General features: G+C 46.5%; 1 protein-coding gene and 1 long non-coding RNA gene across 2 annotated transcripts in view; one reads left to right on the forward strand and one right to left on the reverse strand.

Annotated features, from left to right (window-relative positions):
• The window catches only part of LOC126640354 (uncharacterized), a 136608-nt gene that overhangs the window by 108170 nt on the left and 12041 nt on the right, over nt 1–16397 (forward strand). The window contains exons 3-5 of the long non-coding RNA XR_007629009.1: nt 524–567; nt 4044–4133; nt 11367–11523. This is a non-coding gene — a long non-coding RNA (uncharacterized LOC126640354). The remainder of the gene's footprint in view (nt 1–523; nt 568–4043; nt 4134–11366; nt 11524–16397) is intronic.
• The window catches only part of BMP2 (bone morphogenetic protein 2), a 102392-nt gene that overhangs the window by 14016 nt on the left and 71979 nt on the right, over nt 1–16397 (reverse strand). The gene's annotated exons all lie outside the window — the stretch shown is intronic.

Raw genomic sequence — 16397 nt, forward strand, 5'->3', positions numbered from 1 at the left:
TCCCTCTCTACAGACCAAAACCATACTATATATTATTTTAAACTTTTTAGAGAAGAAATACTCAGGGCTAAGCTTCTTCCCCTAATTAGAAATTAAAAATTAGAAAACATACCATAAATCTTACTCAAAACATCTTCAAATAGAACTACTAATTGTTAAACTGCAGTAATTATGGCTTTTAATACAGCTCTTTTGCCTCTGCCATACATGACGTGCACCGTTTTTGCTAAGGGAGACAATTACTCAAGCGTAAAGGATGTTAAAAAAACAAAGCAACAACAAAGCATGGAGAAAAAATAGGAATTTCTCTTACTCAGGACTTCGTTAGGTGATACTGCACATTCTCTTGATACTCAGGTATTACCCAGAGGTTTTGGTCTTGTCTGAAGACCTTTGCACTGAGGGTTTTAGAGGCTGCTGCCAAAAGGCAGTGAAAGAGCTGCTGGTGCCTGGGTCATCCCTGGGTTTGAAACTTTATTTCCCTAGAAACCACTGCTAATGGGGTTTTGTCTTTGTCTTTCAGGGAGCTGCTGCTGCTGCTGACCTACTGAACTACATTCAATCCAGGTAATCACTTTTTTGTTCTTAAACTTACAAATGGTCTCTCCTTCCTGGGGAAATGCATTCATTCATTACCTTGTGACTCCTTCCTTGAGTTGAGAATGTTCCTGTGGACACAGATCTGCAGGACTGAGGTCAAAACAACTCACCATGGCTAGAAATTAGGATGTGGGAAGCAGAATTGTCACTAGAGATGAAGAATCAGAAGTAATCCCAAAGTCTGTGCTCTCTCTTGCATGGGGGGACTATTATAGACCCAACTCGCCCCTGCACTGAGGTAAATCGTGGCTGGCCTTCCTCCTTGCAAAATTCAATCTGGAGAGGGGCTATTTGGGGTTCTGGAAGCTGAGGCTGACCACTTCTGAAAGGTGAGGAAGGACCCAGGGTTTGGTCAGAGCTTTGTTGCTTCCAGATACATCTCTCATCCAAGTTCTTCCATGAGACTGTCAGACCAGGGCTTGTCTGCATCCCACAGCAAAATCCTCATCTGGGAAAATCTGAAAGGGTCCCGTTTCTTTCAAGGGAGCTGCACCCCCTCAGTCAGTAGGGGAACCTGGAAGAAGCCTAGCACCCTTCTGGATATCCCTTCATGGAAAAGGATGGACTGGGCAGTATTCCACTGAGATCTTGACTGTTTTTGACGTCCTTGGGTTTCCTGCATTGCAATGTAAGTGATTCAGCACCGGGGATGTTTGTCCCATGGCTTCAAAAAAAGAGAAAACTCTGGGATACTCTGTATCCTGGTAGGTTTCATATTTATTTGCTTCATTCAAAAAGTATAGCTGGAAATAAGTATTTACATATTTCTAAATGACCTACACTTAAGTATAACCACAGTCTGATGTAAACTGGCGAGGCTTCCTTGAATTAAATGGATCCACTCCAGCTTGCACCAGACAAGGATTAGGCCCCACGATTCATGCAAGCCCAGTTGTGATGACTGTGAAAAGAACTCAGATTAAACATGTGTTTGGAAGCAATCAAACCAAATCATGAGGCTGGTGGATTTCATTTGTTTCTCTGGCAAGTCCTAGATTTCTGAGAGTACCACCTTGCTGCATTATGTATTCCACCAGCTCCTTCCCTTACTGAGACCACTGCCACAGCTGTCACTGTCTGTGCCCTTCCTCCCCAGGACATTTCGGTTTCCCTGCCCATAACTGTCACCACACTTGCTCTGGCTGCCGTGGCGAGGGAACTTCGCCATGTAGCTTATCCCAGACTCAGCTCTTGGCCCGGAGAATTATTCTGCAGATGGGCCAACCTAGGACACATGTTCCCGCTGGGATCGGCCTCTGCTCCCCCCTCACTGCCTCCTTAATGAGAGAGAGAGCTTGGACCAACAAACAGCTCCTCACATGGCAACAAAAGACTCCTTGTCATTACCCAGGCTGGCTCAAAACCGAGTAGAAAAGGGGATTTTTTTTGGCCGGGCTGTGGATCACAGAGTCACAATATACAGCTCATCACTGGTGCTGCCAGTGATGCTCTTTGGTGAGTTATAAAAACCACCTCCTTGCTCCTCGCCTCAGTTCCCAGAGCTGTGGCCTGTGGGCTCTGGGAGGATTGGCACACCAGGAGATGTGATGGGTGGTGATAGGAGCAATATTCCAAATGGAACCCCTGACAAGAAGGAATTTTGAAATCTGACTTATGAGGTAAGAATCACCCCAGAAGAAAAATTCCTCATCCACCTTCTCTCCTGAAAAGTGAGCCCAAGTCTGTTGTCTCCATTCCTGCTGTTCACAGTCTTGCATAACGATCTGTGTGAAAACTTGAAGGTGACAAAGCCAAATGCCTCATGTTGTAAATTTTGAGATGGCACAACTGCAGCGCTCTTGGTATTTTTGTTTTTCCTCTGGATGTTTTCCTCTCAAAGCGGAGTGCACTCAAAAAGGATTCTGCTTTTGCTAAGTGATCCCCTTTTGGCAAAACAGCTTATTTCAAAGGAAGAGATGTGTATTCCTTATATTTAGCCCGTTAACCACATACATATATGGTTGTTCTGAAGTTTTACCAACCATCTCTTTTTACTGCTGCTTCAAAGAAGGCAGGATCCAAGTGCCCTGTGGATTCCTTGCTGTCCCAACACACACAGTCCTGAAGGTTGGAAGGAAGTTGCAGTATTATTTCTTCCCTGTCCTGTTATCCATTATCAGTGGCAATGACAAGTGCTGATACAGTGAGGGGCTGCACACCTTGAGCTCCCATGGAGTCCCTGACAGGAACAAGTATTTCCATAAAGGGATGGATGTACACTATGGTCAATCCTGGCTACCTTCCAGCCCATCTCCAAACACAGGAGGAGGAAGGGGATTGTCATAGAGGGAGACCTGGGAGTTGAGATGCTCCTCCTGGCGTGCTTTGGGAACAGGCTTGAGTGGAACATTTTTTGCAGTGCCTTAATCCTGGTTCATGCTGAAGATGCCCAAGCACAGTGTGCTGATCACCTGCTTCATCATTACACAGCATCACTCTTGCATTTCTCTGACAACAAATAATTCCTTTCCATCTCTTTACAAGATTCCTATGATTTCATGGGGGTATGAAAGTCTTGTTTTTTCCACACCTCTTCCTGTTCCTTCAGGCTGTTTGATTCACTGGTTCATTTTGTACACTGGAAGATGCATTCAATTTTTAAGTTTTATATATTTGCCTTTCTCTCTTTGTTGCTGTTGGTTATCTCCAGAAGGAGCAGCCTGGATGCCTTATCTGCCCAAAGGCACGGGCATGTGGTTTCTTACTTTGCCATCCCTCCACAAGATTTCCTTGCCTTTGCTTGGAATTTAATCTGTAACACGCACTGCGGAGCTGGTTCCAAGGAAAAGAGGCTCAACACATGACATCCTCTCTCCTCAGATCCTGTTTCCTTGTGCGCAGCCCCCACGTGCTGGGCTGGCAGGATGAGTCCCCCCGCTGCTCTGGCTTGACATCATCGCTGTGGTGCCACTGAGCAACATGTGGCAAACAGCTTTGTCACCGAGGACAGCCCAGCAAGCTGGGATGAGCAGACAGCAGCTTCCAGCAGGAATGCTCCTCCTCTTTCGAAGCTGATCTTTTTAGAGAGTTGGAAAATAGGAGATTGGGGTTTTTTTCCCCTCCATGTGATTCGTGATGTTTGCTGTGGCACAGAGGGACACCAGAAATATGATTTAAAAAGGGTCCTCCAGGGGTATCCTGATGATTTTTTGATTACTGGAAAGGCCCAAGGAAGCTTCAGAGTGCAACATCAGTGGCTGCTCTGCAGCAAACCCAGTGAGGACAACCCCGTACCCTGAGAGCCCTCGCCCAGCCCCCTTGGCCACGCGGCTCATTTCTCGGTTGGCCAGAAGCCCCATCCATGTCACTGCAGAGCCCAGGCTTGCCCTGAGACAGGAGCAACTAGTCATGCCCCATCTATCTTACATGCTCTTCCTGAGCACCTCCCAGACTGTACTACATTTATCCTCTTAGCACCTCTGTAATTATCTCTCTTGTAACAGATGAGAAACTGGAGAACATGGAGGTTTTGCAATTTGAGCTGAGCCACGCGGGAGCTCTTTGGCAGAAGAGGCGGCCTGGCCTCCCGAGGGGTGAGTAATGTCCTTTTGACAATCCCATTAGACTGCTGTTTGTATCCTTGCATACCTACACACAAGCACAGAGTCACTGCTTGAACCTGACTCGTCTGGGGCTGATGGCAGCCATTTCCCACTGTCCTTCCTGGTCCCCAGCACAATTCCCAGACAACAGATCCACAGACCGTTCCACTCTGATGCAGTTTGAAGGCTCAGGTCTCATTTATGCCAGCAATGTAAACGTCATTTTAGCTTGTCAAATATGCAGAAAATTTGCAAGACCTGCAGTGTCCTGCAGAATCATTTTGCCCCAAAACACAAATGCACTTAGAGCTGTATATGAAGCAGTGTGACTGGAAAAGTGAATCAGATGGCATTTGGCTGTGAAAATATGTGTATGGTCGGCTCTGCTAACCAGATAAATAGTTGAGAACTTTGCTAGGAACCTGACTGTGGCTTTAAACCCTGGATCAGAAGCAGCAGTGGAGTGGAGGCAGACAGAGAGGGCAAGTTCAGGGAGGCACATGCTGAGCTGAGCAGAGGACTCTGTGAAACGGAGCAGAGCAGTGGAAGCAGATCAGCCAGACTTTGTCTGGCTGCTGAACATCCTTCCTAGGGAGTGATTCAGCAGCAGGTTAATTAGGCATAGCTAGGCAGGGAGCAGCACTTCTGACAGGAGAGGCTTTAATTGATAGGATCATTTTCAGCACAATAATATTAATTAGCAATTGCGATAGGGAACTTGAAGGCAGGTGGAGCACTTTCTGTCAAGGTATTTTTATAAGGAATTAGTCTTTATAAACACCCATTGTAAATACATTGTCCTTGTCAGGTGTAATAACTACCTTGGCACACAGAATCTCTGCTCACAATGGAGAGATAATTAAAGACACAACTGCACACTGTGGTGCTTCTCCCAGCTGCTAACTGTGTCACCAGAGAGATCTAAACAACTGTATTAGGAAAACACTTGGGCTCTGTTAATAGTAATTTCCAAAATGAGGACAATAAATAGATTGAGAAAATGCTGTGAGCGTGGAGTCAGCCTTGGAAAAAGCTAGAGGAAAAACTGTATTTCTGACGTGAACATGGAAATTTGAAATGGGAGTGAGGTGCCTAAACAACTTGGAGGAACTTAGTCCTTGAGCTTTCTGAACTCAAATCCCACCCTAGCCTACAAATAATTTTGTATTTCACAGCCTTCACACTTCCCTCAGATGTATGTTCTTGTACAAGGAGGGCTGAATCCCAAAGACATTACTTAAGGGAAATTTCTGTTCATGCCGCTGAACATTCACTACTGATAATCCCGGTAATAATTCCCACGAAAAACTGTGTTACGTTACATGTTGTAATCTATGATGTATAACAAGTATAATATGTTGTATAACTCTGTATTAAAGGTCTACATTACATACCTGTAATGTTATGTTCTGGTAATTAAACCAATTAAAGTACAGTTATGAGCTCATTAAACCCAAGAAATAGGAGATGTCAATCAATTCGGGTTTTATCCAGATAAAATCTTATCAAAGTCAAATGAGTCAGTCCTTCAAACCAAGCATTCATTTTTGCCTCCATTTATGACACACGGACAACATGATCCAGAAAATGCCTGTATGGACGGCTGTGACCTGCACTCCCACTCCCTGTTGCTGAGCAAACTGCTTCTGCACTTTTTTACCCCTTTGGTTCCTCATGATTCATCTGAATGGGATATTCTGTTGCAATTGTAGCATTTTAAATATTTAATACCATCACATGTTTCATTACAGGTCTGATATAGGCAACACACAGCCCCCAGTCAGGTGTGTAGGTTTTTTCCCTCAGAGAATGCTGGAATGACTTAGGCACTCCAAATTGTCCTGCTGTGGTCAGATGCCTTTTCCCAGGTGCTGCAGTTCCTAAACTGGTCCTTGCAGAGTCAGCAGGTCCAGCTCTCCCTCTCAGCTCGGAGGTGATCCTGACTTAGCTCTTTTGAAGTCACCTGGGACTGGTGCCTTCCTACCTGCCTGGAGCAGAACATTATACTCTGGAATAAATATGCTCAGGGCAGAAATCTTCTTCCCACTCAAGTTCTCCCATGGCTTTTTTGGTGGGGACAAACTTTTGGGCAGAACCTTAGTGCCATCCCAACCAGTTGCTGGGAGCGTGTTTGCTGGGGCTGAGTGATGGCAATCCTGGGCTTTGTGCTACAGAAGAGGGATTTGGGACAGCCGAGCTGGTGACCAGCAGAGCCTGCAGAAGGGAGACACCAAATCCTGCAGAAAGGCAGCAGAGGAATGGCAGTGACACGGGGTTAATGGAGCTGGGTCCTGGTTCTCACGCTGTCTGCATTGCTCAGATACATCTCAGGCTGTTGAGGGCAAGGACTGCCTTTATGTTTTGTTTGTACAGCATCTGAACAGTCATCAGGCCTTGGTCCTGACTGTCATCTCTAAGGGGGGCTCTAACATAAGCAGTAATAACACTGATGATGATGCTAATGAAAGTCTGATGGTAATCACTTTTTCATATGGTCCAGAAAAGCCCCACACCTCAGGTTCAGCTCCTCCAGAGCAGAGAAGCTGTTTATGTTTATACTGTTTTTCTGGTAGGAGGAGAGTGTTTGTGCCCAGAGAACAAGTCCACGGGGAGAAAAGAGAATTATGGAATGATTTCTCTATTGTGCCTAACGAGATTATGATCAGAAAAAGGAGGAGGGAGAGAGGAAAATGTGGATGATGTTGTTATTACCAAAATGAAAGAATTTGGATATAATCATAGCTGTTAGGGAAATGTGTTTTTAAAGACCTTGAGAGAGGTCATAATGAGAGTTTAGTTTGTAGATCTAATCACAGTTTACAAAACCATATGCCAGTTCCCAGTGGTGTCCATAGTGAACAGCAGGACACCAGTAGTTTTCCAGATGTGGCTTCCCCCCTAGAAGGAGAACAAAACGAGTGAGAAGAACTGGAGTGACCCAGCACTGGGGGAGCCTCTGAACTCCTTTTGACTGGAATGCCCTCACGAGGAGTTTGGTTGTTGCCTGGTAATATTGGCCTAAATTCTTCTATGGAGCGACTGAGCCCACAAGAGTGAAGGACAAACTCGGAGAGGGATCAGAGATTCTAATTTTATGGCAGTGTCCTCAGAAAACAGAGCTGAAGCGCGTCTGTCCTGGGTACCTGATGAGAGTTTGGAGTCACATTAGTAGCGGGGGAGAGGGAAGGATGTTTGGTGCCAACAGGGCATTACTACCTTGTGAAACGTGCTAGTACAGGGAGGGTTGCAATTTGAACTTCTGCCCTAAGCAAACACTTGCAAACACTCACATATTTGGCCCCCTTTGGTCAGATCCTTCCATCCCCCACCCCTGGGTCTTGGCATTGCCCCAGTTCCACTGCAGCACCAGCACTTTCCAGGTCAGAGCAATAGGAGAGCTCACAAGGGTCTGTGACATCATTGGATCTTATCCTGTTTTTGCCTAGAGAGAGTCATGTTTGTGGATGCCTTTCTTTTGGAGGAGTGGACCTGGAAAAGATACCTCAGTGGAGGAGAACAAAATGATGTTCCCCTGGAAAGGAATGTGGAATCATTCCTCTTCTGGAGGCTATTCTTGCAGCCTGGCAGCCTTGCTGCAGGTTGCTCTTTACCTCTGCCTTGTGTGCTTTGTCCCCTGTTCTGTGACTGACATTAGCCCAGGGAAAGGAGTTGTCACGGTCTGTTGGTGAGACAGCGGTTTCTGATGTCACCCATAACTCATTCATAGCTTACTCTGGAAGATTAGGGAGCAGTCTGAGATCCACAGGAAGCAGCCAGGTGCCTGCACAGTAGCTTCAGCTATGTATGTCCTTGCCGAGGTGCAGGCATTTGCTTGCACGCTTGGTCACAGTGAACATACTGTCACTTCCAAAGGAAAATGAGAGATTTGGATAGTCACACCTTTCTGTGCGAGCAAGGAGGGGCGTTTCCCAATGAGCTGGGGATGGAAGGAGGAAATTGCAGTCAGCGGCAGTTGATCTCAGGGCAGTGGCACATCAGAGGGTGCTCGGCCATGTTAGCACAGTGTGCCCTGGCTGCCAGCACGGCAGGAGCCGCTGAGCCGAGCGGGAGAGCGGCTGCGGCCAGGGCTGTGCCAGGGAGCAATGTGCTGCTGTCCACGTCGCTAGGGATTGCTCCAAAGACTCCGAGAAGAAAGGGAAAAAGCTCTCAGGGGAGATGGTCTATTTTAATGAGCCCAAACCTCTTCCACAAATTAAGTGAAATATTTTAAAAGGAAACAATATTACTTTGGTTTTATTTGTTTCAGCTACTTAGTTACAGCTCCACGTGGACACAATTAATGGAGGAAATAGAGTATTTTATAAGCCCAGGACTCTGAGATAGATATTTTGTGACCATGTGAAATTCTTTGCCCTAATCACCACACATTCCTTGGGAGAAGGTTGTATATTGCTGAAGATTATTAACCTTGGTTCCAAAAATGTGTCTAGTCATTGAATGGCAAAGGTCAAAAAATTGTCATGGCATTTCTCAGTGACAAATTTTGGCCTCCACTTTGTATTAAAGTCCCTACCGTCCCTCTCTGGCTCAGGTCTGTCCTAATTCTGTTCAAAGTATTCCCCAGCAAGAAGGAGAAAAATGACCTTTCCATTGGAGCTAGTTTTATTTCCCAGATCCCTTTCAGACTCCCTCTGGGACTTTATGTAAATCACTTGGACCTTCAGCACCTCATTTCTCCGTGTTTCTTAGTAATAGAAAGAATATGATTTTCCCTTTATTTTTTCATGGCAATGATTCATCTTGTTTTGGTGGTATTTAACACCAACCTCTTTGCTTGACAGAAAATAAAAACAGATTGGGGTAAAACGTTGGGATGAATGTTGTTCAGATGAAGAGTTTCATTTTTGCTTTGCTCTGCTTTTTTGATGATAGGCAACAACCAAGAAGTCACCCTTAGGGAAAAAAAAATACTGTTTTTTGATTCTTCTGGGGCTGACTCAAACATCAGAGATGGGACACCTAAAATACCAGGACTGGACTTTCTAGCAGGAGTGAGTGTGGCAGCAAGGTGTGATTCCTGGATGGGCACAGCGGGTCAATTCCTCAGATGGTACAGGTCTATGTACCCCATTAATCAGCCAGATTCCACTTCTCCCAGACAGACCTGAATAGTCTCCTTTTTAGCTGCCAGAGCAGTGCTGCTGAGCAGTGGAGTAAATAAACAAACAGCCCCACTGCCTCTTCCCCTCTGCCACAGCAGTAAATTTGGTTTACTGTACACATCACTCCAGGCCATGCAGGGATGGTGTGAATCCATTTAGTAGGGCAAGGGTGAGTGACTTCTGACTTCAGCGACCCTTAAAGTATTAATCCAGCATTGTAGGGGCAGAATTAAATGTGATGAGCTCAGAAAGTGTGATAAAACCAGATTTAAGTGCACAGCTGGGCAGCAACCTATAAAGGCAGAATTTAAAACCGTAATAAAAACTTTGTAATCTAATTACGACGGTAGAGTTAAAGGTGAGGTATTTGCAGCATGATTCACATGCACCACGGCTAACCTCTGACATCTTGAATATATTATGTGGTTTCTTCACTACGGGAGTAATTTCTGAGCTACTCTCTCCCACTACACGGTTCCCTATGTTTTATTCTCATGCACTGTCTTCGGAGGGTGCAGGACAGGTCAAAACTGCACGTTGTAAAGCAGCTGCTTTGCTGTACTTCTCTCTTGAGGTGTCTCAGGGCTGCTCCTCTCCCTGCACTGGACGCTCAGCACCGGGTACAAGGCAGGCGTTGTGGCAGGTGCTCGACACTTCCAAAAAATTGCAGTTTCTAAGAGAGTCTAAATGGAAACAGCAAGAGTGGCCGTGTCTCAAGTTGGTTTTAGCCTAACTAGTCTTATACCAGCGAGAGGGAAGATGCAAAGCAGGTTACAGCTTGGATGCGGGATACAATCCCAGCCAGCTCCTGCTGAAGCCCATGTCGTCCTGTCTTCATTGCAGTTGGCACCTAATTAACACCACCTCTGATTTCAGTGCTGGGAAAAACCAGCCCATGGAGCCTGACTCTCCTGGACTGCTGGCTTTTCCTGGCTGGTGGGGTTGGGAGCGCTCTCACCAGGATGGACACTGTTAAGTGTGACAGCAACCTTAGGTACAAGTCTGACATCTTCCAGAAAGGCCCCAGAGGAGATATATGCTGAGCAGAGGTCTTTTTCCTGGGTCCCATTAGATGTTGTCCAGCAGCTCAAGACCCCTGCATGGATGGGGAGTATGGGGGTGTGTAGTGGTGGGATCTAAACAAGTCTGCTCAGGTTGGTAACAGCTGGGCAGTTCTTTAGGAAAAGCAGCTGAAGAGATCTCACTTCCTTCAGCCAGCCTACCTCAAGACAGAAATTTCAGTTAGAAATCTACTCCAAGTGATGATTCTGATTTTTTTCCTGCATTTCAGCAATTCAAAAATGGAGCGGAAGCATCAGAAGAAAATCCTTCTATATGAAATCTGTAACCTCCTATTTGTTATTTTTTTGAACTAAAGTAACTCGGTGGCATTTCTGAAATCAAATTGCATTTCATTTCTTTCCATTTGAATTTAGCCAGAAAGCTTCCTTTTAAGTCTGAGTGACACGAGCTGTATACCTGTGGCATAACGCTCATGGGAGGGGCTGAGGACAGCCTTGTTTGCAGGACCAGCATCCCAGAATAAACTACATCCTCCCTCAAAGCAGGGTCAACCCAGCTGATCAGTCCCCACAAGTGTTGCTCTTCAACTGCTGAAATATTTACATGCTTGCTGAAACAGATCTGTTGCTCAGGTTTTCCCAGTGGGTAATCCAGTAATATTTTTCCTCAAGGAGATTAATAATTTTTTAAGATACTGTGTTATAGAACATGTCTCTTGTTCTTCTTCTTTTATGAAGCTTGTAGGGGAACAGCAGAGCCATCAAGGACACCCTGGGAAGGGTTCAGGGTGATGTTCTCTCATGGGGAGAGGAGGGTGTGAGAGCCATTGGCTAAATGGGTGATTGGTATCAGCAGTGGGTGGGAAAGAGGTGGGGTGTTCCTGGAAAGGGATTGCTCAGAGTTTCCAAGGGGAGTTTGCCGTTGTGACCACGGGTCTTGCTCAGTATTGGTATGTAGAGAGACAGAGATCTGCTTTTTATTTTAGAGATAAAAAATGTCATGTGCATATATTGAGGTGCTGTGTACACTTCTGCTATTGCTGAGGTAACTCCAGCCCAAACTGTCCTCCTCTTCACAGAGCTGAGCAACAGCTACACCAGGAGGGAACCCTGCACAGGAGACAAGGACTTCCAAAATGCCATCGGGGACTACCAGAAAGCACCTCAGCAAACACCCCAAAACACAGGAAGGAGCTGCAGAAAGCCAGTGTGAGGATCCAAAGAACAACATCCCAGGTACCAAGGGGGTGAGGTCCCACAGAGCTCAGGCCAGCAGCCACCCACTGTGTGCTCCGGTGGGTTTGGAATCCCATCCTGTAGGGCAGCTCCCACATGTTCCAGCTGCCTGTACTGCAGAGAGAACAGGGGAGCATTTAACACCCTCAGTCTACAAGGCACAGACAGGAGGTGGTAAATACCTTGATAAGGAAACTGGAGTGAAAATACCAGCTTTAGGCAATCCAGATTTTATCAGGGAAGTATGCAGGAATGAGTAAGTACCTGACATGCAGATGTGCCTCTGCAGCAGTGCCAGCAGCCTGCCAGTCCCCACAGCTGGCCTCAGGCGACACTCCCATTTTCAAACTCATGTGATTTCTGGGGGTATGTCGGGCAGGTATTTTTGCATGGGATTCTCACTTTTGCAAAGGCAGTGCCCACAATCAATCTGCAGCTCTATGCTTGGAAGAATCTCTAGATTTAGCACTGGAGACTTGTTTTTCTGCTGTAAGAAGCTGCTTGGCTTCTCCGAAAAGGCTGTTGCTCTGCTTAGCATGACATGCATGTCACAGCATGGGAATCCATGTGTGCCAGTTGGAAAAAAGATCCTGGAATCCAAGGGCTTGGCAGAGTCATAAAGAAATGAATGTCATGTATTGCTCAGTGATTGGATGGCGTCTCATGGACCATTGCTGTGTCTGTCACTGTGGGACCTAGAGAAGGTTTGTGCCTTCTGGTCCTGTGTCTTAGTCTCTGCAAAGTGAATCACAAATTTGGTGAGAGTGGAAACGGCAGTGCTGTGAACTGGCACAGTGTTTGCATTCACACTTGAGGAGATACAGGGATGGTGGGGAAGAACCCCAGGGAAGTGGTAACAGCACCAAGCCTGTCAGAGTTCAAGGAGTGCCTGGATGTTGCTCGTAGTCATATGGTTTAGTTTTAAGTAGTCCTGTGAGGAGCTGGGGAGTTGGACTCAGTGAACCTTATGGGTCCCACCCAACTTCAGATATTCTGTGGTCTTACACAGACAGTTTGAAGAATGAATCTCTTACTCCAGCTCTGGACTCCACAATATAAGATAAGCTGCCTGTTGGCTATTCTCCCTCCTACTCTGGATCTCCAGGGAAGTCTTTGCCTGTGCTGTCATCAACCAAGGTGGGAAATGTCTGTTCAGAGAGCTTTTGGACCTTGCTGTCTGGATTTGGCATTGATTCTTCACCAGGTTTACAATAGAAGAGAAGGCACAACCTGCCCTCTACTTGGTGAGGAGGGGGGAGTAGGAAGAGCTCGGCAGCTCCAAGGGATGTCCTGGAAACCTGAACAGAGAGGAGAGTCCTTGCTGAGATGATAAGGGTTTGGGGAAGCGCTCATTGCTGTGCCATGCCAAGGGATTGGCTGCCATGGGGCACAGATGGTCTCTCTGGGGGTGGTGCTTAGTGTGGTTAATGACAACCATAAGTAGGAAAAATATGGATGCTGTTGGAGAGAGAGGCCCAGGAATGGATAAAGAATAAATTGGCTGTGCTGTGTACAGAGAGGGCCAAACAGATGTTGGGCCTGATCCAGAGCCCATTGAGTTAATGGAAAGGCTCCCTTTGGTTTCATTGGACGCTGTCTCAGACCCATTACAGCTTCACAGGAAGCAGTGGAGACCAAGAGTAATAACTTGTGGTGGCTGGAGTGGTGTGTGTTGCATAGGTGTGGGCTGTGAGGTTTTCATGGTGAAAACAGATGGGTCTTACAGATCCGTTTGGCCTGGGTAACCCCCCTGCCTCGCTCCCCCCACCTGACAGTAAGCAACCTCATGTGCTTCTGGCCCTCTGGCCAACACTTTGGCATTCTGCACAGAAGTGCCCTTCTGCCTTCTGGTTCGCCCTTCTGCTCAAGGAGGTTCCAGAGTGATCTCGTGGTGGCCCAGGATTTAGAAACCAGTGGTTTGAGCCATCCACACAGAAGGAAGAAAAAAGTCTGCTGAGAACTGTTGACCAGGGAGGAATTTTGTTGTGGACCAGCAAGAAAAATAATGTAAAGCAGGTGTTTCTGCAGTAGTGAGGCATTTGTAAAGCCAACGGTGTCCAACAAGTCTCCCACTCACATTCCCCTCCACGTGACGTAGCAGGGCCTGACACGAAGGGCCGCAAACAGAAAACATCTCTCTGTACCAATTGGCGTCTGACCTGCACTAGGGCCTCTCTCCCCTTCTGTTCCCTGTGCTCTTCTGTTTATTTAGGTGTGTGTCTTTGTTTCTGTTTTTACACTTAGCACAAGTAGAGAGGAAATGGGATTTCGTACAGCTTAGGAGGCTGGAGCTCACCATGCTTTGGAGCGCGGGCCTTTGCTTGTCCTCACAGCGCAGGTGTGAGTGTTCACAGGCCAGGTCCTCACTGGTACAAACTGCCCCGGGCTCCAAGAGCTTCCTCCTTCTAGCCAGCCTGTTTGAGGAGGCCTCTGATAACCAGAGATGCAGGCACTGGCCACGTTCAGGCCAAGCTTCTCTCCTGTTTAGGACTGAGAACTGGAAGCTGAGCATCATCCATTTTCTCCAGGTGATGGCACCGGGAGCAGTGGATCAACCATTGCACGCCAAGATGCATCAACAAACAGCAAATGCTGTTTCACCCAGGGTCATGAGTTTATTGGCAATGTCATTTGAGGGATAGCTTAATTTAGTTGTATTTAGGCCAACTTGGGGAGGGACAAGGTAGTAAGTTACCAGGGTAAGGTCAAGGTCTTCTGAGACTCCCTTTCCCTTTGCAGATATTCCCCTATCCACACATGCACACACAACATCAGGGCCAGTCGTGGCTTGGGCTGAGCTGGATTTTAGGTACTCAACAGGTTTAATTCAGGACCCTGCAACACCCAATCTCCAAAGTATAATCTCCTACTCTTATTAACAGCAGTGCACTCGTAGCCCTGTGTGAAAAGAAGCCGCTGAACTTTCTGAGTGAGGTGAGGGTCAGTTTAGGGTGGATGAACTGCCTGGCAGGAAGGTTGTGTGGCAGCTTGGCACTCCCACCGGAACACAGCTGGAGGAGAACAGCCGAGCCCTGGCTTCCAGGCCTCCATTTAGCCATGCTGGCTTGTTTACATTTGGGTGGTAGGTGGGTGGAGCCGTTATTCCAATTTCTGGCCCGTATCCATCCACTTGGATGTCAATGCAAACTGCTGCAATTATATCATAATCCTGTCCCGCTATTGGAAATGATTAGTCCACTCGTTTTCCATAAATATTGGCTGCCTGGCTTCACCTGGCAGCGGCTGGGAATTGTCGTGAAAGAGAGATGAAAGCCCAGAGAATATTGGGATTCATAACTCCATGAGAGTTACGGTGTTTTCCAGGTGGCAAAATCTAACAGGACTATTGGATTTAAGCACAACCGGGACACTGGAGAAGTGCCAGCTTTCAGACTGGCATTGGGGCAGCAACAGAGAAAGCACAGGTATTTCAAAGCAAGGGCACTCTTACTGTGCTACTTTAGTCAGAAGGTGAATTTCTTATTAAAATAAGCCCCAAACTAGTGGGGAACTTTTATATATCAGGGGAAAGGTCAAAAATATCTAGGCTTTATAATTAAATAGCACTTCCCACTCCTACATGTCCACCATGGCAGCCATTGCTCTTCCATACCCACCAATTCCAGAGGGCAGAACCACATGTAAAATGTAGCCATGTATTAACTTCAAGGCTAGTTATTCTACAAATGAGCTCCAATTCCAAATAACACCAGTGCCAACTAGTTGTGTTTTTTTTTTCCCCAGCACTTGAGCATCCAACACGGTTTCTGCTTTTGGAGCTCATCATCCCGTAACTCCAGAAACTGCAATATAAACCTTGGCTACTATGCACACTTCAACTTGAAAACACAGCAGTGATCTGGGATTTTAATTCGAGCAAATTTGAAAGCGGATTAGAAATAGGATCCAGATGAATCTCTAATAGTAAAAAGAAAAATTAGCAGAACATTGGAGCAGAAATGAACTCTGTCTCTCTTTGAGCTTTTTTCCTCCCTTTTGCTTTACAAGAGGAATTACATAGACCTAAAGCACCGTAATTAAATTGTCATTTGTTCCTTGCCTTGGTAGAAGCTCTGCCCAGCTGAACACATCTCAGTTTCCATCCTGAGCATTTACCTACAGCACAGGGCTGGGGGAGGGGGGCGCTTTATTACTTGTTTTGAGAAATTAGAAATCAGAGGCTTGCACAGTGTGTCTGGTAGAGTCTTCAGCGAGGGAGCTGCCAGGCTCTGCAGGTTATACATCATTAGCACACGGAGTGTCCACGAGAGAGCCCAAAGCTTGTGCAGGTGTGTTGGCAAAGCTCGCGCCGCTTCCCTCCCTCCTCCCTCTCCGTGGCACTTCCAGCAAGCTGATACTTGAAACTCCAAATCACAGAGAGCTCCTCTCGAGTCTGTCAGCTCACCCAGCAGACGTGACTATGGGATGGTGCGTGGAACCTGGAAGGGACTCTCTGGAAAAACAAAACTATTGAGTCAAAAGCTTAGTGTGTTTTTCCATGATTGTATGAAAAAAAAACTGTGTGTTTTGTTAAGCACTTTTCAGATATTAGAAGTTTAGTGAACACAGAGACAGCTGTTTTGGGTTTTTTTCCCCCCCTCTTTTTTCCCCTGCCCTTGAACTCTCGGAATGACTATAGGGAATATATTCCAGGCTGTTTTCAATGACCCATTCACATGGTGGGTTTATTTCAGCTTTTCCCAAAAGGGAGCGAGCTTCATTTGACCTCTGCTCTGGCATTAGCTGCCAGTATTTGTGCATCCGACTCAGCTAATCAATAAAGTGGATGGCATCTGAAAATAATTATACACACAGCTCTTCCCCAGCTTCCAGAACGAAGACAGAAGCTGGGAAAGGAGCTTTTGCATATTCAG

Source organism: Myiozetetes cayanensis, unplaced genomic scaffold (genome assembly GCF_022539395.1).
Source record: "Myiozetetes cayanensis isolate MyiCay16 unplaced genomic scaffold, myiCay2020 scf2-11, whole genome shotgun sequence".
NCBI classification, from domain to species: Eukaryota; Metazoa; Chordata; class Aves; order Passeriformes; family Tyrannidae; genus Myiozetetes; species Myiozetetes cayanensis.